At 38.4% G+C, this 25435-nt stretch overlaps 1 protein-coding gene across 3 annotated transcripts in view; it reads right to left on the bottom strand.

Annotated features, from left to right (window-relative positions):
* GALNT18 (polypeptide N-acetylgalactosaminyltransferase 18) overlaps nt 1-25435 on the bottom strand; it is a 298270-nt gene that overhangs the window by 252744 nt on the left and 20091 nt on the right. For all 3 annotated transcript variants that reach the window (XM_046941603.1, XM_046941602.1, XM_046941604.1), the window contains 3 exons: nt 19078-19232; nt 18332-18489; nt 548-2103 (listed from right to left, as the gene is read on the bottom strand). The gene's annotated coding sequence lies outside the window, so the exon portion shown is untranslated. The remainder of the gene's footprint in view (nt 1-547; nt 2104-18331; nt 18490-19077; nt 19233-25435) is intronic.

The following is a 25435-nucleotide window of genomic DNA, read 5'->3' as shown; positions in this document are numbered from 1 at the left end:
AACTTTGACTGCCAAACAAAATCAAGAAGTCTCCAAAGTGCAAGAGCTTGAATGGGTAGCAAGGAATCTCTGTTGGTGCGGTACTGCCATCTGTGCACCATTTTTGTAGCAATCAGTACCTGTTGCCCTTTCATTCGTAGCAGCCCCACAACAATGGATCTTACGATAGGCCAGGCAAAACAGACAACTGCTTAATACCTTCTGTGTCTACAGCAGCTACTCTGAAGTCCCATTGATACCCCTTGGGATCCTTAAAATATCCCCTTCTGAGATAATCAATCCCAAGCAGACATGGTGCCCCTGGGCCAGTCACAACAGGACTTTTTTGCCAGTCTTTACCAGGGAGGCTTATTTCAACCTCCAATGTAGTCAACTCTTGGCAACTCCCAGTCACCCCAGAAATATAAATTGATTTTGTCCCTTGGTGACAGCCTTATACTTCTGTGATTCTGATGTGCCAGGCAATCTAATCCACACAGCCCAATACACTCTATTAACCCTTCCCTCCCCCCATCCCAGCTAGGGGCAGGGTCTATCTATTTGTTACCTCTGTCATCCTTACAGCTTTTGCCACTTCCCACTGCAACTGGAGCAGTCACCTTTTTGGAGAAGTTCACCTTGGTAGTTGATCTGTCTAGTAATTCTTTTACCTGTGCTTGAAATGCAGGAGTAGGTTTTTTTTATGCCACTTCTTCATATCTTCTCTATGGTCGCATAAGTAACACCACAAGGCAATATGTGACATAGTCTTACTGTTGTCACTTGCTCGAGCAGTGGAAGATCTTCTTTTAATAGCTGAGACATTGGATGGCACAGGTCGGGAGGAAGCCAATTTGATCAGTCCCTCCAGCAGGCTGTTTTGGGAATCCTGGTCCCTATCAAATGCATCTGATACCACCACTGGTTCATCAGTTCCATCAGAATAAAGCATGGTAGACAATTCACCTATCTCATCTTCTTGATTGCTCTCCACACTATCCAGTTTTTTAGCTACCTTTGCAATGGCTGAAACAAGAACTCGTAGAAGGGTTAAATGGAGCTCAAAGTTCTGAAGTCTATTAATCAGTTCATTTAAAAAGGGTATTCTTTCCTGTCTGCCATACATTGCTGCTAATGTACCGGCATACCTTTCTGGTGCAGTCCTTGTGAATTTATGCCACATATTTGGTGTACACCTGACTTTCTCAGGATCATGTTCTTTGTTTATATCATCAGGAATGAATGCATGGTCATGTATTATTTCCACCACAGTGCATGCTCTCAAATAATGGATGCCTTTTTCCTTATCAGTACATTTCTTTATCTCAGGCATCAGATCATCTTTGAAGGGGTATTTTTCCTCTTCCTGTTAACAGCATCTGCTTCCAGAGAGTGAAGGCCCCATTCCGGCATGTACTAATATGTCTGTCAATGACTGGGTCCCTAGCAATGCTACCCAGTTGGTGAGCTTTTCTACTATCCAGTGACATATTGTTAGCCCCAGTGTCCCAACATCGAAGTAACCAGGTGATAATAGGTTCACTTGGGTGGTGTGAAAAGTCTTTTCTCAGACCTTGGATTTCATTCATTTTCAGAGATTGATTAGTACTGGTAATGATGTCTTGCTGACCTCCGGCTCTTTCACGACTTGTTGTTACCCTCCTGGGTGTTGGTGAAAACGATCTTCTCAAGGGCCCCTCCCCTGGACTCAGGGGTGCTTCTACTGGATCTTGGAACCACTCCTCTGGGCATCTTTCCTCCTATGCTATTAGTGTTTGCTTCCTCTTCTCCTCCTCTTCCTTCTGTTCTAAGTGAGTCGAGATTCGTTTCTCCTTTCGTCCTCTTACAGGAGCCTATTTAGGCTCTCAGGATCTTGCAGGTGTTCAGGAGTAAATTTCCATGACACTGAGGATGTCCATTCTCTCTACAGTCTCTCCCAAGATTCTTCACATTCCCTGCCACTCAGTGTTGTCTGGTTTTGGGGAAGACCTCCTCAAAAGACTATAAATCCAGATAGTGAGTGAAATAAGTGAAGTGATGAACAGTACATTCAGGGAGATTAACAACGTGATCAGATGACCATTCAAAAAAAGGCATAAACGATTCAAAGGAAAGACTGGGAGCCTGTTTAAAAAAAAACACACAAGTTCTGTAAAATTAGCAGTTACCTCTGAAAACAGTTCCAAAAGAGAAAGTGGAATCAATTTTTTTTTTCCTCTTTACAGAAGCAAGATACCAGTGCTCGAAGTTTACAAATATCCCAGAGCATTGGCAGTCCACCTGGACTTTCAAGGTCAAGTTTTACAGTACAGCAATTGATAAGTTTCTAACACAGCTCTCTGAGAGCAGAGAGAGATCTGTTTTAAAAGCTAAAAAGCAGCTTTTGCCCACATTCTCCACCAAAAGAAATACATTTTTATATGGTGAAGATAAATACGATCAACTCCAATGAGAAGACTACATCCCGTGAAATTAAACTTGTTTACATTCTTCAGCCTTTTAAATTATTGTTGCAACCTGAGACAGCAAATGTTCTACCAAGCAGAGCTACCAGACAAAAGGAACACGTGCCCTAGCTTTGCAGTGATACAGTCTGCATATGCCTGATGGCCTTGTCTATTGCTGACTCACAGGCCACATGCTACTTGGAAGCAGTATTCCAATATAGCTGGCATCAGCTTCTCTAGTTTCTGATGCTTTTGTCTCAGGAGCATGATTAAAAGTAATTAGTCAGTGAACCTGAAAGAGAAATGTAGCCTAGAATAAATTTACTGTAAGTTTCACAGTTTTTCAGAAAAAGTATAATTTTCCTGAATCAACTTACATACTGGCTAGACCATTAAAAACTTAGGATCTCATTTCAGCTTGAAAAGAATCAAACTTACTGAGCCAAGTCAATGAATAATGTTGTTCTGTATGGTCAATAAATAACCAATTTAGTTCCCTTCCAAATCCATTATAAGTCATCGTGCAGACATCAAGTAGTTTTATAACTGATATCTAATGGCGACATAATACATTTATGACAGTTAATGATTCCTGTTATGCTAGTAAATGGACTAGCATGGTTCATCATCATCATCGCTTACAGTCTCTGAACAAAAAGGGAGGCTCTCAGGGAGTGATTGGTACACAACATGAACACTGCTTCTTTAATGCACTGCTTCTCTTTGCTGGAGAGTAATGTTCAAACAGATGTCACAAGTCTGTCATGTCATGTTATGACAGACTCATCTTCCCTAGTTTTGTCTGAAGAACATAATGATTGGAGCACTGTAAAAATGGAGAAAACTAGAAATCAAAAAACAAACTAACTAATATTTTATCCATCTTGAAAACTTTCTGCCCTTTCTCTTCCCATAGCAACGTGACAGATTCGTTTTCATCTGTCTGTTGAAGCCTTCAGATCCTCCACACACACAGACATCCTTCAAGCCATTTGTTTTGCAGTTTGAGTTGGATAAAAAAATCGTTTCCATTCCAAATGAGGTGCTCGGGACAGAAATGGACCAGGAGAAAAGAATATCTGAAACCCCCTCGGTGGTCCATGGATTCCAGCTGAGGTTTCCTCCTAGATCTTGATACAGGCTTCATTAGCACTAGCTTAACACTTTGTTTCTCAGAACCCCTTCACAGTACTGGGAAACAGCTACAGCACTGCATACATCAGATACATTCCCACCTCGCCCTGTGCTTTTTTGCTTATGTTACCCTATGTTCCTCACCTCAGTGCTGCAAGTAGGGTGAATGTGAGCAATTATATTAGCTATCTTCTCCAGTCTTTGGAAAAATAGCCACAGGCAAGAATATTTCTTAAGCTAATTCTACTTTGCCTTTAGGTACTGTTTACATCAGAGCTGGAAATTTGCATCTGAATACTTCTTATTTTTTAGAGAACGTTCTACAGCATCGATTATGTACACATCCCTTTTCTTCCCTACTACTTGCTAAAACTTCTATAGAAGTGCTTAGAAACCCTCCCCACTTAAGCTTCTCTTCAAATATCAAAGTGGAAAACATGAAAAATCAAGTCAGAAATTTGGGTCAATTAAACTAATACACCAAATGTAAAGAATCTAAATAGAAAGATTTTTGTCTGCTACTCCTGATAGTTTGAGCTGTACACACCTGAAGCAGATGACTTCACATCATCAATGCAGAACATCAGCAATATCCTGGATGCATGCTGCTCAAGCCACAAGTGGCCGCTGCTGCAAGCAAGCCAAGTGACTCACCATCCTGCTGCTGCCTTGTAGAACCACCCTGGGTGATTGTGAAGGGAATTATCATGGTTTTACTGACAAGGCATACAGAAGATATGAGAAAGAGACAATATTGCATCAATGCCAATAGCAATCGAAATGACTTGTTTAATCTGCCAGTAGCCTGAGGTAAAGAATGTCACTGACAGCTTATCTTCATAATATTGCATTTGCAGGCAAAGCTTTGTGAGACAGTCTCATTTGTGGTTTCATATCTCTATTCTATCACTGCAGAAAAGTTTCATTAAAAGCAACTGACAGTATCACTCCCTTCCTTGTCATCATCTTAGCCTGAATCCCCATCTGCTAGAAACAGAATGAAATCATCCAGCTTGGGATGTTTTTTGTTTGTTTTTTTTTTCCCCTGAGGAAAAAAACTGTACCTCTTCATGCCCTGCTTGACTATGTTCCAGCCAGGAGCTGCAGCAGGAGGCCAAGCACAGACCTGCTCTGTGGCCACTGTGCCACTGCTCCAGGCTGCTCTCTGCCCCCCCACACATTGCATGACCCAGCAATTTACTGTTCACAGGCGGAGGCACAGTCCATCTACAGGTACCAGCTGGCAGTGTGCTCCCTGGGCACCTGGGCAATTACCCAGATGGATTTTTATATGGGCCTGGCCCAAATCAACAATACATTTCCTCTCACCCCCAATTATATAATTCTTCTCATCCTGAAGTGAAAAAAATGAGCAAAGGCTAAGAAGTTCGATTGGAAGAGACATCTCTTGTTGTTCCTTCCTGTCTTAGAAAGGCAAAGAGCAGAAAAGGTTCCCTGTCCCTCCTGTTTCTTTTTGTTTTGTTTTTTTGTTGTTTTTTTTTCCAGTTGAAACAAATGGAATTTTGGCTTCATGCAGTCGGTGTCATTAGTATAGAGAAGCAAAGGAGCTTTCCTAGGGCAAGATAGGATTTGCACTCGCTACTTAAGCTAACTTGGTTTTTGAGCTAAACACTGCTAAGCTGAACTAATTTTGGAAGTTCTGCCTGAGTAAACTATGCTGTCTAAGCTGAAACTGAACAAACCCTCATTTTATACACCATATTTATTAGAAGCTACCTTTTCATAAATTAGCACTGTTTAAATATCAGAAAATTAAATTAAAAAGTCATATTGGGAAAGCATTGGTATAGAAAACAGCTGAATAAGAATTATAAGCAGTACATGACAAAAAGGGTCCCCTCCATAACTACAGCTTCTGTCATGTGACATTAAGATAGTGACTTAAGAGTCTGGCAAGTGTTTTAAGTAAAACAGACTGCCTTTTTGTTTGGGAAATAATTCCTCTTAAAGATGACTCCAGAGTCCCTCACCAGAAATGTGCTTATGAGCTGAATTAATTTCTGCTGAATTCAACTAATAGTCATCAGTCACTCAAAATGCTTTCCTCCCAGAGAATCAAGCAGCCAAGGAAATTTGACATAACTCCAGAATTTATATGCTGAAAATACGTATTAGAAATTCAAACCAATCCCAGGATGTTTTAGACCATAAAGTCTGCTTTCAGCTATTGTAGATCATTGGTTCTGCTTTACCAGAAACATTGTCTTACAGGTTTATAACTCAGCTATAAAAACATGCTCTAGGCTAAGGCTCAGCATAGAAAGGTCTCAGCTAAAGGATAGTTTTTTCATTACAACTTCAATCTGCTTTGCTTAGCTATGTAAGATTATAGGTATTTAAACAAAAAAGAAAAAACAAACCTCCTTCCACCGTATGATTTTACTAGTAACAGGGATTGATTTTTACTCCGTAATTGCGAGGAAATTTAATTCTGATTTTGAGACAGCAAAAGCTCAAACTACATGTTTTACATGGTCAAGTCTTTAGATTTCTAAGATAACGTGTTATAACATTTTTTAAAGAGTTATCACTTACTGTCAACTTTACACCCTACAAAAAGATTCAACGTAATGAACGTACTATCATTACACACTGGGAGATCTGTGACAGAGTGCTCCATCAACCAATCTCAGAATGTTAACAACTAAGAGTTCTTCAAGACCTAGAAAACAACCAGCTCAAGTTGTTCAGTCTGCTTGTTTCTGCCAGTGCAAAGCGAAGAGGTTATTTGGTCTTAATAATAAAAACACATTCATAGACCAAGGCCATGTATCTAGTTTAAAAAGGCACGTCAAGACCAAGATGTATGCTCAGAGACAAAGTGAATGATATTCAGACTATAGATAAAATACCAAATTTCTGGAAAGGCTAAGTAACCACTGAAGCAACTTGTTTGTCTTTTAAGTCATGGTTTTGCTCTTCATAAATAGGTTCACCCAAAGCTTGCACAGAAGTTAAATACTTGACAGGGGAAATAATATTGAAGGATCTCCAGCCTGTATTACAAGTCAAACTAGACAACTTTAACAGCCCCTGGTGACCTTGAAGTCTATAAAACTATTAAGAACTGGGAAGCGTAAACAGAGAAACAACTTTGAGAAAAGTGCTTTACATACAGAGCTATGTTCAGAATGAAACCATGCAACACTTGGAAAGAATCAGAATCAGCTCTTGAGATTCAACCTAGTACTGTGTATAATGCCCCACCTCTACAAACAAATATCATTTATTCTATCTTGCAGGCAACTGCTTCTAAAAGTATTTTGCTGAACTGAAGTGGGAAGGAGGTAGTCAAGCTAAAACACCTGCAATCCTCCTATGAGTCTCGTACGGGGAAAGTGGGAACTAGTCTAATGTTCTGACATTCAGTTCAGTGATCATCACTGAAGTCAGATTTATGACAGGCTAAGTTCAGTAACTTCAGCTCAGTTCTACATTTAACTATTTGACTCAGAAAAGCTAAATAGCTGCAAAAAGCCACACAACACAGAATTAAGTTATATGAAACTACTGTAAAGATATCACTTTTTTTTGTTTGTTTCTAACAACTGTAGAAGGGATATGGACTGTAGAAGGGAAAAGCAGGCATGCTTTTTCCCATAGTCTTGTCTTTTTGAGGGCAAGTGAGAGCAATTACTGTCCGTTGCTCCCTTTCCAGCAGGGTTAAGCTATACCAATGTTTTTAACCAACCGTTAGGATACCATGCAGCTCACCATGCATGATCATCATTTAAACATTCACTAAAAGTACAGAATGGCAATGTTGTTCTGTGAATCAACAGCAGAACACTTCTGCTCTCTTAAACCAGAGCAACCATTTTGAACATCCACCTTCGCCTAAATTGTGACCAATAGTTCTAATCAGTCCAGCTCAGAGAAGCAAATCAATCATCTTCAGGAAATCTGGATGGACAGTTTGTGACCAAGATGATAACTGAATTCAGGGTCTTTGGGCAGAGGGCTCGTTTTCGAGCACAGTTAAAATGCTGGTCATACAAGTTTTGCAGATTCACATGTGGGACTCCTTCCACAAAGAGGAATGCCAGGTGACACTGATCAAAATTCCCCAACATGATTAAAGAAACTCACCTCCCGAGAAAGGAAGAAGAGGAAACATTCCTCATTTGTTTTACTCCTCATTTTTGTTGTTTCTGTACATTATATCAGGAACATGTTTTAAACCACACTGCTATTAAGCCTCATTCTACTCAGTAAGGTAGATGTAATTTTAATCATTGGGATGAAGGTGCAGTTAAGATAATACAGCTCAGTTCCACCACAGGTGAACAGTATTTATCCACTGCTCATTCAGAGGGAGTTTTGCAGAGCTGCCACTCCCCTCATAGCAGGGCTGAAATAATGGTGCATAGACTAAAACACACACTCTGCTTGGAATTAAGCAGAATTGAATTATTCCTGAATTTCATCAGCAATGGAATGAAATACAGGATCTATTTGTACTAATGTGAACAGATGCACAGCAATACTTACAAATGAGTCATAGGAGAGGCTCAAGTACCTAGGAGATAGTAATGGCGTACCTAATTTTGGAAGCTGTAGATGATTTGCATCTCTTCTTTCAATGCCAATGGAAATAAGGAAAGTTAATGCCACACACAGTTTTGACCTTAAAAAGAAATAACCAGGGTTTACTGCTTCACTGCAAGCACATCTCAACAGTACGCTTCTGACTTTCAGACCCTCCGAGATTTACTGTAATGTCTCAGCCAATACACTAATATTTTAACACCCACAAGAAGTGAAATTTTTCTACAAACACCTTCTCCGGCATTATCTTTCCGTTGTTTTGATTTTAACAAATAATTCCTAAGACCTTTCTCTGCCTTCTAAATCACATTAACAATGTAAATTCGCAGTGTTTTTCCTCATAAGACTCATTAGGATTACACACTGCAAATATTAAGGCCTTTTCAGCTGTACCTCTACTACAGATACAAATGTAAAGCCAATGTGAACTGCCTGATACTCACGTACAGTGCCATTAATAACTCTTGCAGAATGAATTTAAGCACTTATCCAATAATTTGCTTCCTTTTCAATGCCCTTCTCTTACTAAAACTCACCTGAGCTACAGATGTAGACATGCCTGTATCATAAATTAATTGTATTTTGAAGAATTACATTCTGTTCAAACCACACTTCTCCCTGAGCACTTACAGGTTAATAGTATTTAAGGCACAGTTCTTACAGGCCTTAACTTATAACTAAGCATTTACATTGCAGGCACAGCCAAACAACTTTTTTTGCAATCATGTACTTTGAAGTATTGCTGTGGCTTTAAAAAAGAGAATAATGGTTAAAAATAAATACTAGAGACAGCCCACTTGTAAAGTGGAACAGTGGCTGTCTCCACAGACCTAAAGGGCATGTGTAAACAGAAAAGACCAAGCCTTTATTTGAAAATCTGCTACTGTACATGCATCAGCATACTGGATGCAGATTTCCTTTTACAATCAATACAAATAAATTAGGTCTGGACTAGATAAGTCCAGATAAGTATAGATAAGTAAACAAAACCTTACTTAACTTTTTGCTTTGGCACTGCATTACTGAAAGTTTTTCTGCCTTCATAACATATCATTGCTATGTTTTATTTATAACAGAATTTGTTCCAAAGATCAATGATTAAGATTTGCTGTAGGCTAAGGAATCATAAATTTTCAGGTCCCTCCCAACTAGCATTTTCAAGGTGTTACAAAGCTTTATTAAAACAAAACTTTATTAAAAAGCAACTTGAACAAGGCATAGTTTGAACCGTACAGAAAGCTCCTGTTCAGTTAAACTGAAAACAACGCATTGCTTATTTCTGTGTGTCTGAATTTGCCTCCAGTTACTGTCAAACTTCACTTTCCTTCCAGTTAAATATGTTCTCACAGCCAAACCTGACAGAACTCCCAGTACAGCATGTAGCCTCTGGACTTCCAAGCCAGCAGGTGGTCTTTCAGTGACTTGAATATGCTTTAAACAGCACCTTATAAAAGACTGCTGAAAGGTAACTTCTCTTTTCCCAGTGACTTACAAAGGAATTTTTCTTTAAGCATCATTTCTTTAAAACAGAGACATATGTCCAACTTCAGAAAGGCAGGAAATCTAAGGGAATTCAGTGGTAACACTGCATTCAGAATCCAATACATATTTAAGCCTTTGTCCAAAAAGGCAGGCTCAGCAGTACCCTGCTCTTATTTGTAGAAGTTACTTGGATGCCCCTGCAAAGTTGTGACCTAAAAGAGTTAAACACCAAGTTTTCCCTCTCCTTTGTTTTCCTTTAAGGCTGCATCCTTGCTGATACTACCATGAACAGCAGTGGCAGTCAGACAAAACAGCCTTTGTTTCAAAGACTTTTTGTTAGCGTTCTTCTGTATCATTTTCTGACTCTATAAAAACAACTGATGCAGGTTCAGCAAAAAATAGTTCATACTGGTAAGAGACACCTCTTCAGCAAAAGATAAGGTGTAGCATTAAAATCAAAATCTTAGGATTAAGAAAAATTCTAGATGCCTTAAGGTAATTTCTGAGGGATGATCATATGCCCAAATTCCAAAACTATGGAGTTATTCCTAGAGCACACCATGTTTAAAGTACAGCAAAATACCACAGAGACTTAAATTTCTAGAAGCAGAATGCTAGACAGCAGTCACTACACTGGCTTCTGGATATTAATAATTCACTGTTAAGTGTTTCTGTAGATATTTACTTAATTCATCTCATCATTTCTGTAGAAAAACTGCAGTATAACATGGATCCAATACCTGCTTCTGGAGCTTAATCCTAAGAGCTAAGAATATGCTGGCTCCTAATCAACAAAATGTATAAACAGCATGGTCATAACTACCACAGAAGCCTAATGTTTTGTTCAATCAGATCACAAGCTCACAATCTGAGTCAAACATTTTTCAAGGAATTACAATAATTATAGTATTTGGAACAATCTTCAGGTATGCCTAAGAAATAGGAAGAAAGTTTACTGTTTCTATAAAAACACATCTACTGCATTGGGACCCTTCAGTTCGAGAGTAAAGGCACTTCTATTACAATGCTTCCAGAATGGAACAACTAATATTGTTTAATAATATCCACTGTCTAATTAATAATGGATATTACTTAATACTAATTTAACTAAGTGACAGAAAAAAATGTCATTGAGAACTCTGATTTGATCTGTTTGTTAAAGACCAGAATCTGTCCCCTTAGAGAGACCTGTGGACTGTTATGTTCTTTGATATGCACCTCTGAGTACAGGTAGTCAGAAAGACTATCTGTACTGTCAGGCTGAAATACTTCTTCAAACATTAGCGATTATGAAGGTTTGCTCCACAGAGGTAGCAACTTCAGTAGTTCACATTCAGATACCTAAATCAGGAGAATAGCATTTTCAAGATACTGTTTAGTCTAAGCCAGAATATAATTCAATTGTATTTTACCCTGAAATTGGTTCCATAACAGTGAATTAATGCAATTTCTACAATCTGCTTCACCTTCCATAACACAATGCTAGGGAACAGGTCTGCCTCTCTCCTTGTCCCAGTATATCAATTGGCAAGCAGAGGCTGCTGTTGAAAGTGCAGACGACATCACTATTTTGCTATTCTTCATACTAAATTTAAAAAAAAAAAAGCACAAACAGAAACCAATACCAACTATAGCCCACAAAAATAATATTCATTTCTTTTTGATGAGAAAGTGGCATACAAGGCAGCTGCCAGCCTCTGTATCACAGGAGAAAAGAGGATACTAAGGAAAAAGAAAAATAGTTAAGAAACAAAAGCAAAGATATAAATTATGGAAAGTAAGCTAAAACTCCATGTTCTGCTTTTATACAAGAATGTGTTCTGTTTTAAAAATAGAGTAGTTTTTGCTGAATGTTTAATTACCTATAGATTGTTAAAGAATAATTCCAGACCATCTGGTGCCTATTCTGTAACTTGATCTAGAAACCTCTAGCTCAAAAATAATCCCTGCGGGAAGGCACAAGCACAAATACCACAATCTCATCAGCAAATTTCTGGTATATCGTTCAGATGAAAATATGCCACCTTACCTCCTGGGAAATCAGAGATAAAAAAGGAGGAAAAGCAAACCTTCCAGTGAAATCCCAAAATACTAGGAACAATGGGAGAACGAAGGTAACGTTTCTGAAGAGATCAATATGAAAAGAGGAAGGTTTAGTTAAACAAAAGTCTTCAAGAGCAGCTTTAGCTTCTAAACATTAACAGTTACAGTTTTTCAATCCTGTCAGATAAACACAAAATAATGAATTTAAACTTGAATTTTAGGAAGAAGCTTAAAATAAGACTCAAAATACTGGCAGAGAAACTGAAGCTCCCATCACACTGGAAAAAGAGCATCAGAAGCCACACAGAAGGTGTCATAACACGTAACTTGGAATGATGCCATGGTTAATAGCTATGAAGTACACCGATTTCGAAGACAAGGTTAAAAACAGTCATAACCAGAATGAAACAAAAAGCCAAGTCTTAGCACAGATTTTGGCCATCAAGATTAGTAGAAAGACAACTGAAATCACTTTAGATAGCGACTAGTCAAAAAGCTGTTGATAATGTATCAAATTCAAAGCCCCCACTCTGCTTCCATACCAGCAATGGAAGAATTAGCAAGATATCTTAGAACCAAAAACCAGAATTCAAGTATGAGATCAGAACAATAGCCCACTTGGTGCAGTATCTCCAAGGGTAACCAGCAAATAACATCCTTGAGATTGTACAAAAAGCACTTGTTAAGCAGTTGGCATATCTGCAAGAGGTCTTTGCAGCCAAGAATCCTTTCTGGAGTATATTTTCTAACTTTTAATTAAAGCTGTGCTCCAGGAATCTAAATAATGAGGATTGAAAGCATTAGAATATTTTTGTGCTGGAAATTGTTTCTGGGGGGAAAAAAGAAGTAGATGACACTGTCTTGCATGACATCCTGGTCATGAAATTGGAGAAAAATGAATGTGATGGATGGACCTCTCACTGGATAAAAAATTGGCTGGACGGTCACGCTTAGATTTGCAGTCAATGGCTCAATCTCCAAGTGGAGATTAGTGACAAATGGCCTTCTTCAGGATCAGTGCTGGGACATCTTTGCAGGGGACATGGACAGTGGGGTCAAGTGCACCCTCAGCAAGTTTGCAGATGACACCAAGCTGAGTGGTGCAGTTGACCCTCCAGAGGGAAGGGATGCCATCCAGAGGGGACCTGGACAGGCTTGAGAGGTGGGCCCATGCCAACCTCACAAACTGCAACAAGGTCAAGTGCAAGGTCCTGCACCTGGGCTGGGGCAATCCCAAGCACAGATACAGGTTGGGCAAAGATCCAACACAGGACATTCTGTGATTGTGTGATTCTGTGATTTGGAGGTGTTGGTTGATGAAAGGCTCAACATGAGCTGGCAGTGTGTACTTGCAGCATGTACTTGCAGCCCAGAAGGCCAACCACACCCCAGGTTGCATCAAGAGAAATGCAACCAGCAGGTCGAAGGAGGTGATTCTGGCCCTCTACTCCGCTCTTGTGAGAAGCTACATGGAGTACTGCGTCCAGTTCTGGAATTCCAACACAGGAAGGACGTGGAGCTGTTGGAGCAGGTCCAAAGGAGGGCCACAAGGATGATCAGGGGCCTGGAGTAACTCTCCTGTGAGAACAGGCTGAGAGAGCAGGGACTTTTCAGCCTGGAGAAGAGAGGACTCCAGGAGAGCGTTATAGTGGTCTTCAAGTACCTAAAGAGAGCGTACAGGAAAGCTGAGGAGGGACTTTTTATAAGGACAGGTAGCAACAGGACAAGAGAAATGACTTTCAACTGGAAGAGGGTGGATTTAGACTAAATATTAGAAAGAAATTCTTTACTGTGAGGGTGGTGAGACACTGGCACAGGTTGCCCAGTCAGGCTGTGGATGTCCCCTCCCTGGAAGCATTCAAGGCCAGGCTGGATGGGGCTGCAAGCAACCTGGTCTAGTGGGAGGTGTCCCTGCCTATAGCATAGGGGTTGGAACTAGGTGATCTTAAGGGTCCCTTCCAAACCAAACCATTCTGTGATTCTATTAAAAAAAAAAAGCTATATAATAGGACAAGAATGTCTGCCCAAGTACTGAAAATAAAACAAGAGGCAATCTCAAAATCAGAACTGAAGCTGTATCCCTAGCCTGGCCCATGACTGATAAGATCAGGCAGAAGCTTACCAGGGGGTGTTATAAGCAAATTTTCATCCCCTTCCTTTTCATCAAGAAGCGCAGCCTGTGCTCACAAAAACATAAGATACAGATGCGAGTATGTATTTTCCCATTTAGACTGGGGCTGCATCTGGCTCTGCATGCAGTGAAACTACTTCAAGCATGAAATGCACTTCCTGATAACCTTAGGTAAGCCGTAACTATAAATGTGGTATTTAGAGCTGTTCAAAAATTGTGAAAATTTTTACTAAAATCTGATTAAAATCTCATTTTCACAAAATATTGACAACATAATTGATAAGACAAGGATCTTATCAAGTCTTTTTCAATGGTTAACATGAACTCCAAACATCCCTGTACTACAGCAATGCACCTGGATCTAAATGACTAGTTACAAATGGCACACTAATTATCTTTGAGGAATAAATAATGGAGACACATAAGGCAGAAAAAGAGGAACGATTCAGACCATTTCTGCCCCGAGATCCCAGGAGACTGTTTATACATACAAGCAGATTTGTGTCAAGACGCTTTATATTAAAAGATTTTTGCCCTTCCTTCTATGATTTTCTATAATGCTGAATAAGATTAAGTACCTGTCACAGACATACTGTTTTTAGATTTTCCAGCTATATTTAATGCATTGCTATGCTTCATTATGATGCAACCAACTCTACAGGCAAGGTTTTCTGTTTTATTGATCTATAAGGATGATGAATGTTACAATTTATTTCCCCCCCACCCCCCAAATGGTTTGATACTCATTTAATTTCCTGCAAAATGTTTGCAGAGGAAACACGACACTGGTCATCCCGCAGAAACCTTTTAAATGCTTCCAGACTGTTCTGCGCATCGCATCACAATGGATTTTCTGTTGTGCTCATTCTTTACTTTCCCAGAGTCACTGGAGCTAATTTTTACACTCATTGAACAAATATTCACAGTATTCAAGTCACTTTCTTACACCACACTTCAGCCCAGATTATTGTTGCTCTACCAAAATTCAAGAGGGGCATTCACAAGCTATCTCCAGGTTTATACCAGCCTCAGCACCTCTTCACACAGCATCATATCAAGGAGCAAAGCCCCAGCACTCAGCAGCCCAGTCTCCTTAAGAATTCATGGAGCGAGTCTGCTTAAGAGCAGTTCTTCATGAATCTTCCTGCGATGCTCAAAACAAACAGCAGCAGGCTGCTCAGCACTCACATCTGCAGCACCAGCTCCCAGCAGCTCCGGGTGAAGAGCCGGGAACAACCTGCTAAATATCCCCAGCAGGCACACATAGAGCTCATGGGTGAGAACACCAACACCTGTGACATCTCAGGTGCCTTGGGAACAGTTGAAAGGAAAACATATCCACATGGTTTGGCAACACTCAATGCTAAGCCTGCAGATCTCAGTGTTCAAAGGTGCAAAAAGTGGCAGCCAGTCACTCAAAAGCTGAAGCAATGTATATAGCTTTACCAGAGAACTAGTGGCAATTTTTCTTTTGTGTTTTTCTCATTTCAATAATATCCTCAGTAGGAATTACAACTGCTTACTTTGGCTTTTCATATACCTATCAGAAAGTTTTCATAGCTGGGAGGGATTTTGGAGAAACAAAACAGCAAAAAACACAGCTACCACCTTATAAACATACCTGCTGCAATCCACAGACCTGAGGACAAATGTCAGCACAGTCTACCAAGATGATAGTTTACATTGGCAATATAGCCCCAGCTACAGTGCAGAGCTACAGCATCCCTTTCCTTCCTGAAAAAGGGCCACCATTTACAAGAAGTCTGAGCAGAAATTTCAAATACTGGAACTAGGCACTCAGATTAACTCCTGAAGCCACTAAACATGCATGATATGAGAGTCTATTTCACTGGTATTAACAAACATCTGTGTGGAAAACAAGTCTGACAGGATATCTTTTCCTACGTTCACTGTTTCTTCCTTTAGCACATTACAGAAAATATTGCTTCAGTAAAACGAACAAAATAACCCAATAATATCATACATGCAATATTTAAAGCAGCTTTCTTCATGTTGCAGAAGGAACTGAAATGCAACTTTTACATGCCAGGTACAAAAGGACAATGACTGCACAAATAACATAAGGAAAAGAAAACAGAAAAAACAGAACCTTAAGTCACTGCTTCATAGCTACATGCACTTTTGAATCTTAGAAGAAAGAAATTCTTTAGAATACATGTATGCCTATATATCTGTTTTAGTATGCCAGAGTCAAATCGATAAAGTTACGACTTTAAACTAAAGTAACACTAGAAAAAGTGCAAAAACACTAAAATAAGAAAAACCCTGAACATCTCTCAGTGAACCCAGCCATTTTTTCCAGCTTTATTTTTTCTCTAAATGGCTTTGTTGTGTTTTTTTTAATTCATTTTTCATGCTTAAATAGAAAAAAACATCAGTTTCTGCAAATATTTGATCCCAGAAGAGAAATACACAAAGATCAAAACTCACTCATAACAAATGTAAATCACAAACATAAGAATGTCTGGGATAGACAATCCTATTTTACCTACTTACCCACATATCTCCAGTGTTTTCATTATACAATCACAAATATGCAGAGTCACAATACTGAGTAACTCAGAACACTCTACAGCAAATGCTCCTCACTTGAGCATTTAATCATTCAATGGAGGCCAGTCACGGGATATTTACTTTGTTCCTGCCACATAACATTGAGCTTCTAACAAAAACTGTGCTTGTGCTAAGAGTGAAAAATCCCTCCTTTAAAATGGAGGCTGAAATTTACTGTAGCTACTTATAAATTTATTACCAAAAATTATCAATTAAGGTGTGCTTGAGCATAAGAAAATGTCTGCTGCCTTCATTAGATTCAGTTAAAGCTTCTCTATTTACAAATCAGTTTCTTCTCCAGCTCTGACTGCATTTAAAGGCATTCCAATGTTCCCATCATTCCACACTCCGTCAAAAAATAAATAAATGGACAAGCAGCCACAAAATGTAAAGACATAATTCTGCCTATGGTTCCAGTGATACAAACCACAGAAACAAAGCCCTGAAGGCATTATAGATAAGAGTATTGCAGTACTTCTGAGATAAAATCTGATGTATAGTTTGGCCAACCTAAACCACAAGAGGCTCCAATTTCTAAAGGACAGGCTAGATGTAAATCCTTACAAAAGAGCAAAGAATAAATCAGATTGTTTGGAACCGAATGGTGAACAAAGAACACAGAGCTATTTCAAGGATACAGACTTTGGATAGCGGGAAAAGCTGCTTCTTTCGGCTGTGTACTTTCTGAAAAATGAGTTTTACTAAAAAAAAATGAAACGACAGTTCTTCTGTGCAATTATGTCCACACAATTCTCAGCAGATGGTCAAGGCATCTGTACTGTTTTAAACTTGCTTCACAATTTTAACAGGTTCACTTGATGGATCTGCATTCTTTCGTCTCCTTTAGCATACTAATTTTGTCACTCCCAGCAATGATTTTACTCAGCACTTCATATACATGCCACAACTTGACAGCTATACAGCCCACTTTTACTAAAGGCAGAATTAAATGCACTTTTGCCACATTGTACTAACCAAAGCCTGTCTTGCCTGAGAGTATGAGAGTATTAAAGTTTCTTTTTTTTCCTCCCTCTCTCAAAAAAGAGCAAGCTCAGAACTGTTTTTTCTTATTTTAAAAAGACTTTATTTATATTGCTTGAGTTAAGAAGCACTTTCCTTTTGTAAGGCAAGCTGACGCAGACCAGTGTCAGTGACTGTTCATTACACTGTCATACAAGGCTTCATCTTACCGTTTGGTTTCTTGTGCATGTAGGTTCCATGGGAGACCTTTATAACTAAATATCAACAGCCAATAAAAACTGACCAAGTTCTTACTGATTGTGATTATGAAGCTTAGCAGTGTCACTGGCGCAGAAATTTTCATCAGAAGAAAACAGTTTCTAGCCCAAGGATAGTTAAAGGATTGTATGCTCAACAGGCTACAAAATTCCAGTCGTACTTGTGACTCATTCTGTATCAGAAAGGATGTTCTTGCAGAGGACGTCTTCCCAAAGTAACTATTAATGCATATCCCCTGTGACAAAGTACCACCTCAGTTTATCATATAGCAGCAGGTAAAGCACGATCTCACACGGTCATTAGGCTCGCAGTATTTTGAGATAAAGTTAACATGGAACTGAAAGAGGTGGCATAAATGATATTTTTGTTTTGTTTTGTTTTTGTTTCAGTGATCGATATATGAAAAGTAGATGTATAACCAAGAAAACGTTTACTGCTCTGTCTTAGAACTCCTCAACAGCATTTTTTTTTTAAGATGTGATTCGGGTCCTATTAAATGTAACAGATTTCCTTTGACCTCAGCAAATTTTGAATCAGACTTGTAAATTAAATTCTGGCCCCTTTCAATAGTGTGGGAGTGATTTCTGGCCTGGGAGAAAAACAAACAAATAAAACGAACAATACCAAAGCAACCAACAAAGAATAAAGCAACAAAGAGCTGACAATCAACTAGCTCAACCTTACTCTACTTTGGAATTCCCTTTGCCATTGAGGAAATTCCTTTTCCACTTACACTTCTCATCTGCAGTGTTCAGCGCCAAGAGAAACTGTGTGAATACAGAAACACTGCATCCCATTCCTTCTCAGTTGCAAAGAGCCACCACTGGAACAGAGAACAGCCTCACAGAGAACATCCAACCAGCACAAGGAGTCCATGAGTTATACTTCACACTGGGGAAGGAGAAAGAGGTAGCATTATCCCACTTCCTGTAAGTCAGAGGCCATTGTACGATGTAACATCCTTACTAAAATAATGATTACACAACCCAACGCTCCACTGTCACAACTGTAAAGTTACACACTCCTATGTTAGCAGTGGTATGGTTCAACAGCTGTACTGATTTAGTAGCATTTTAAACACTGTTTGCAGGCTTAAGTGACTCTATAAATAGTGAGGCAGTGAAAAGCCAAAGCCAACAAGCCTATATGAGGAATCTGGTATACTTTGGCAGGAAGACAAATTTACTTATGACTTAAGGAACTCATATAATACACTCAATTTTGTAGCTCTCTCATTCAAACTTTTTTAAAACTATTAATATGATGTTATACTTCAGAAAAAAATATAGGCAAACATTTTGCAAAAGCCACAGTTATTGAATAAAACAGCCAAGTACTTCTCTGAAAAATTTCTTGAGGGGGTGGGGTTTGCTTAACATCATACTAAACATTACTATTTGGAAAATAAAGCACTTTATTAGACCCAGGTGGCACAATAAAAATTCAGGTTCTATTTATATCTAGTTGCAAATTACTAACCTCCAGTCAAGGTGACTTGGCTCTTCTTTGTTACTCTGCTTTACAGTATCTGCAGAGGTTTTTATTGTTCTGAGTTTTGAGACCCACAGAAGGTTGCAGTGAGTTCCTGTATTACAAGCTCCCATTCGGTCCCACTAGGTTTTCTGCAACATTTTCTAAAAAAAAAATTAAAAAATCTGTTTTTAATTAAGAAACAAAGAAATGGACCATGTGCTCTATAGTAATATAGATCCCTGATCAAATTATCTGTCAGAGGAAACTCACTGGCAACAAAGCATTAGGTTGGACTCATCAGCAGAACACAGTCAGGATTATACAGAGATGAAATGTACTCTTGGGTCACAGAAGTTTGTGATGCACTTGGATTCTTCCACATCTTCAAGTGAAAGTTTTTTGTTTACTTTATCTCTAATGATATACTGGATAAACCTTTCAAAAATGTCCTCTGCACACTCTTCTGTAAGGTTGTAGAAAGTCATACATGACCTAGAAGTTGCCCAATACTGATAGATATTTACCATGCAAATTACTAGTAGTTAATTAGGAATATACTTGGCTAACATAAGCATACAGATAAACTGATGTACCGTTAGAATTTATGCAAAACAAACTATTTGATCACTACTTCACCACCTGGGACCTACTTCATTTCCCAACAACACAAGGGCAGGAAAATGAAAAAATCTTCAATGAATCTGATCATGGAAGAAGAAGAAGGATGACAAAATGAGCATAGAGACTTCATTATAATCAAAGTTCTCCATGCAGTCTTAACAGCTCTCTACTAGTGAGAATTTACTAGTATGCATTGAATTAATCCATTACTTAATGTGTATATTAGTTTACATTTGTTTTAAAATCCTTCCTACTTTCCTCAAACCAGCCAGGGAAAGCATTTAATTGAAAAACAACTCCACTTTGTCAATTACCTGCGTCCAATGGGACTGTATTTCATTACCATTCTGACTGCAATTCCATGTTGACAAACATTACTCACGTATTTACATTTTAAGACAAACATCTATGCATTACTGAGAAGCTATTTGTAATATCTTACTCATTTTACACTGAGGACACACACACTTTTGCCTATGGAAAACAAAGGAAGAAAAGACAGCACTATTCTTTTAATATTAGATTTGGAAAACTGAATTCAGGACTTCCTCGCATACGATAACGTGGGAGATGCAGGAAGAGTACTCCTTCCAGACAATGGAAGTGAGGTAATACGTAATCATGTAACACACTTGATTGCTCATCATATTCAGATCCTATGAAACTGGACTTTGATGACAAATGTTTTTCTTCAGCTTTCAAGAAGCCCTAAAAGGCCCATACATCTAGTGCAACTTGTCACTGATCCACTGCCAACCTGAGCCATATAAACAAGAGAGCTAGAATTCTTCTTCTCCAGGCAGGTGGGACCAAAGGGAGCACTACAATGAGACAAAATACATCCTTCCACAGGTCTGCCTCTAATTCAGGACTACTGGAAGTCCAGGTGACACAAAGTTCTGCATAACAAATAGGACTACATATTTATTGTTCTTTCCTCTGTAAGGACTGCAAAAAAAAAAATTAAAGACAAGCACCTCTATCAAGTTCATTAGTAACTGCAATTCTGCTGCATTTACCAGCAGGCTGAATAGCTGACTTCAGGACTGACTTCCCAGATTTCTCTTAGGTACTGAGGTCTGAACATTAAGCCACAGAGCTCACTGCTTTTGGTTTTCCTCCTTGTTTGGAGGGTTCCTGTTTTCCCTTTTTATCTGTACCCTTCAGCTCATAACCTGGTTTCTCTCTCAGCAACAGAAGCTTCTTCACAAGTGGGTCTGTCCCACTACAACAGATAATAGTTGGTTCAGGTAACCAACAGAAGCAGATAGCTGCTTAAAAGTGCTTAGTAATCTGTTTGTAACATACCCCTTCACAAAAAATTCTTTAAGTAATATGAGCGAAGGGCTTAAGTTTTAAACCAAGCACAGATAATTTCCTTAGTTTTTCTTGCATGGGTCACAGCCCATGAATACAACCCAGCCAATTCATCTTGAATGAGCCTTGGCAAACCATCAGTCAGAAATACTCAAAAATCCCACAGAATACCAGAGGCTCTCTTTCATTTCCAATGTTTGGATTGATTCAGGAGATCCTTACACACATACAGGAAACCACTGCGCATCTTAAGCGATTTTATCACAAATCACACATTTTGAGGAAAAAACTGACAAAATTATTGCAATTTAACCCCAAAGTTTGCAAGAAATGAGTTATAAGGCAAGAAATTTGAGACAAATAGTTCACACATTAACAGTGTGCAAGTGCACAAAACCACGAGAATCCAGACAGGAAGGGTTCAAAACCTACTAGGGTAACAGTGCATAAAAGCCAGCTATCAAATGTCATTCCTCTCCACTAGCTGATTTATTCTGCAAGAATAAAAATATCAGTACTCCCCATCCTAGCCCCATTTTAATTCCAAAATAGATTTCAGCAGTATGCTTTGAAAATAACCTGTAGGTTGCAGAGAATAGAATCAATCCCTGCAGACTGTGGTAATACGTTAATAAGCATAGCATTTGTTTCACCTTCACCCTTGTTAGCCTCTTCAAAGGTCTAGATTTATGGGCAACAGCATCTGCTCCTCTCAAAGGGGTTTTGCAGATGCACAGCATTAATCTGTCACTTGATTTTCCACTTGAGCTAGTATACACAATAAAGCACAAGAAGAAGTATGGTATGTTGGTAATGACTCCCAGCGATATATCCATACATATTTTACAATGGAATGTGACCCCTACACAGATTAGGCTCTTATTCCCACAAAAGCTGGTTCGCATCCAGTTGGCTTCTTTCCTGAGGGTGAGCAGGAAGTGCAACAGGGCAGACATACATGAGACAACCTCAACATTACAATAGCTGCAATATGGCTTTTGGATTTGCGGCCAAATCTTCCCATTAGTATATAGCCCTATTGTAATACAATTGTAAATATAATCACGTGAGAAAGGCTATCCTTCAGCAAGGACAGCTGTACAGCACTAGCCGTTTATTCTTACCTGATACAACATATGTTACTGCGTTCATATATTTTGAAAAATTAAGAGAAACATCTGTGTCACATCACAGCCCACATTAAACATCTGCTACACATTTTCTCTGATGAGTCTTCTTGCTCTGAGTCCATAATTGTTTTCCAGATTTACCTTACATAGTTTTGAGGTAGTCATTTATTACAAGCAAAACACCTCTATCATACCACATCTTTCTAATACCATATCATCACAAATGAAAGCAGTATAACAAGTTCAAGAATTGCATTCTTTTCTGTGTTAAAATATGCTGTATTCATCATCATGCAATCCCTTCTTTTAATTAATGAGAATTTTTTTTTATCACTTACATAACGTTCAACGTCCTTGGCATTCAAACATCTAACGGTAGCATATTCAGAATGTAATTCATATTCAATTACCTGAAATCCTTTACTCTTACATATTAATCTTCACTTTCTAAATCACACAGAAAGGTATTTGAAATGCTAGGAGTGCTTTGATCTTACTGAAAAGTAAAAATGTTAGGATTATTAGATTCTGAATGCCTTTTGGGAAATAGTTTCAAGATCACTGATCCTCAAATATTTTCGCCCAGGAACTCTAGTTCCTTTGCCAAGAAATGTGGCTTTAAACAGTATGGTGCTATTATGGCGCAGTCATATAAACCAGATTGAGAGTTTATAGCCTGAACTATCAAATAGCATGTAAATTTCAAAGCTAAATTTTAAAAATACTCAGAATTAAAGCACAATACTGATATTGTTGCTTTTAAGACTGCAGTAGATATTTCTTAACAGAAAATTTGCACCAAAACGCATATGGTAGGAGGGACTTCCTTGATCACTGAGGTGAGATTTCCCTGAGGTCTTATTAGTCTTAGTATGGTAGACACTACACCCCCCAAAATATTTAACAGCAATAGATTCTGTTCATGCATCCATAATAGTTGATAAAACACTCTGATCTTATAATGTATATCTTAAGTATAGAAGATGAAAAAAGCCTTTATGCATTCAACAAAAATAAAGAACAAGGGGATCTTAATGCATATGAATACCTAAAGCGTGGGAGTCCAGGAGGTCAGGTTCTTTTCAGCTGTGTCCAATGACAGAACAAAGGGCAAATGGGCACAAACTGGAACATAGGAAGTTCCTTCTCTGGAGATATTTGAAACCCAACTGGACACTTTCCTCTGCAACCTACTGTGGGGAGCCTGCTTTAGTACTGGGGTTGGACTCGCTGATCTCTAGAGGTCTCTTCCAAGCCCTTCAATTCTGTGATTTAGTGACACTGTAGGTCATGCACTGTCAAGTAACTACAGTGAAACAGGTGAACTGAGCTCAGGAAATTAACTTCACTCCACAAAACAGAAGAACATAGAAAAAAATCCCAACAGCCTCTGCCAGTCTAAACAAGGAGAAGAGATAGGGAAAAAAAAAACCTCATTTCTCCCTTCAAATCTGACAACTGCAAGCCAGATGGCATTGCCAAGCACAGAGGGAAAACAAACAGGATCCTGACATTTTTCTCTAGAAACTACAGTGGAGCATGTTCAGTCTCTCATCTTTAGTTCCCAGCAAAGACTAGACAAAGAAACAAACCAAAACCAAAAATAAGGATTCATGAGAGGACAGAGGAAAAAATATTTCTTTAACTCCCCATATTAGTAGTAGAAATCCTCTACTCCCGTGCAATTGATCAGAAACAGAAGATATTTAGTTTTACAAGTTAGTAAAGATATTAGTTTAAAAGACTTTGCAATCCCTTTAAAAAATTCAAGAATATCCTATACAGTGATGTAACTCTTTCCTCGAATTTTTCAAAATCTATTTCAAATTCAAGGTTTCCTAGCCTTTTTCTCTACTTTTAACTTAATTTCATAACTTCAGTGGCTACAAATTCAGTACCAAGGCTGAAATACAAGTGAAAACATTATATAAAAACCACATAAGCATGGCTTACTTCGTCCTCAATAATAGATTTAATATCATTCATTAGCACAAATATTTGAAATCTATAAACATCATTATGATTATATTTCAAATCAAAAACAAAATTCATTACTACAAAAAATTTCACACAGTTTTTCCAAAAATTAGGTGACACGACTATAAAGATCAACTGGAACAATGCTTTAAAAAGGGACTTCGAAAAGTATAAGAGAACTAAAGAGAACTTCCCCCAAGGAGCTCGGTTGTTACCTTTTCCAGATAACAATCCCAACTTTTGACAATATTCCTTTAATCTCTACTAAACCAAATAAGCTCTTCCATCGACCCAATGTCTTCTCCTGAGGAGAGATAGGTTTTAATCTTCCTTTCTCATCTTTGTTCTTTTACACTACCCTTACCCTGAGTTGTAACGTTGCTTCTCATTTCCTGTTTCCTACACAAACAGAAAAATAAGCTCTCTGTGAATCTTCAAGTCCTATCTGCTTACTTTCCTGCCAAAAATAACTTACTTCAGCAAGCCCACCAGAATCATCACAGCTCAGAATTAGCTGGTTTTAACCCGTTTAAACAATGTAATATTTGATGTTATATATGTAGCAGGCCTGAATCAAAACAGAACTACTCACATGATTTATACTAAGCTACTATCTTCACAGACATTTATCTAAATTCATTATGTAATCCACACCAAGTTTCCTTCACTATTTATTTCAAATGTTTAATGAATATCACCCTATTCAACTATAGTTAGAAGATGAGATTTGCCCTGAAAAAGATCTTGGAGACTAAATTCTTCATTCTTCAGAACAAGTTGGTAAAAAAAATGATTTTATTTTTGGTTCCAGCACTGAATTTCTAGTTGGTCAATTAAAATGTATATTTCTCACAAATGGAAATACTCTGCAGTGCATATTAAAACATACCTACTTCAATACCATTAAGCAACGCGTTTCAGAGCTGAGCTAAAAGACTAACACTGAAAACATGGAAACTGTATTCAGAAACACTGAGTGGTTTAAAATTTACTTCCTGCTCAGTATAAATACCAGGTGTCTTTTGTTAGGGCCCTCGTAATCTGAACCGTATATATATCAGTATTAAAAATGAATTTCAGTTTATTATATGCATACACCATCGCAAAATTTACTGGAGATTTCCTCCAGTAATCTGACCCATGCACAACTTACACTGCATGTTATTCATTCAAGAGATCACAAAAGGTACCACAGTCTTCTTATGCCACTTCATTTCTGGGCAAGGAATGAGCTTGTTAAATAGACTGCTACAAACCTGTACTGAATTATGCATCTAGCATTTCTGAGCAATATCTCAAATGTAAACAAAAGGCATAGC

This window comes from Gallus gallus, chromosome 5 (assembly GCF_016699485.2).
Source record: "Gallus gallus isolate bGalGal1 chromosome 5, bGalGal1.mat.broiler.GRCg7b, whole genome shotgun sequence".
NCBI lineage: Eukaryota > Metazoa > Chordata > Aves > Galliformes > Phasianidae > Gallus > Gallus gallus.
This window is presented reverse-complemented; position numbering and strand designations above follow the sequence as displayed.